Below are 677 nucleotides of genomic sequence, written 5' to 3' on the forward strand. Positions count from 1 at the left end.
CTTGGGCGGAGAATGCTTGCGGGGGCGGTCGGCGGGGGCTGCCGCAGGAGCGCGTCATTTCTGCGCTGCGTCTTCACGGCAGAACGATGGCAACGCCAGGTCTGTCACAAGAGACGTTAATACCGCCTCGCGCCACGTGCTTTTCAAACCGCAGGACACACTAAACGCTCTAATACCGGCTTACCTTTGTTCAGTGCTCAGAGAGAGGGAACCCTGGCTCTTAGGAGAGAGAAGGCTCACTAAGAGACATTTTCAATGCACTTTTAAATATATCATGATTCATTTAGGGTTGTTTTGGTTTGGTTTTCTTGTCTGATAAACAAGCATCTCCCCCTTACCCCACGCTTCCTCTGGGTGGCAAACAGGAGCGTGCTTGTTTCTGTGTCACCGCAGCAGCAGCGCTGGTTCTGGGCTGGCCGGGAAGGGAGCTGTGCCGTGGCCCGGGCAGCCAGCACCATGGCCTGGGCAGCCAGTGCCGCGGTGGCACGCACCAGCCACCTCCTGCAGCGTGACTGGCTGAGTCTGCGCCCTGCAACACTGGACACCTTCACCGGACACAGACCGTGAGGGCTTCTGCAGTCTGCCAAAGTGGACAGCCTGGGCCGCTGCTGCGTCACACGCTCCTGTCTCGCGGAAGAACAGCTCGACCAGACGGGGAGGGGGAGTCTGGTGGAATT

The sequence above is a fragment of the Buceros rhinoceros genome, unplaced genomic scaffold (assembly GCF_000710305.1).
Source record: "Buceros rhinoceros silvestris isolate BGI_N320 unplaced genomic scaffold, ASM71030v1 scaffold27822, whole genome shotgun sequence".
In the NCBI taxonomy this organism is placed as follows: domain Eukaryota; kingdom Metazoa; phylum Chordata; class Aves; order Bucerotiformes; family Bucerotidae; genus Buceros; species Buceros rhinoceros.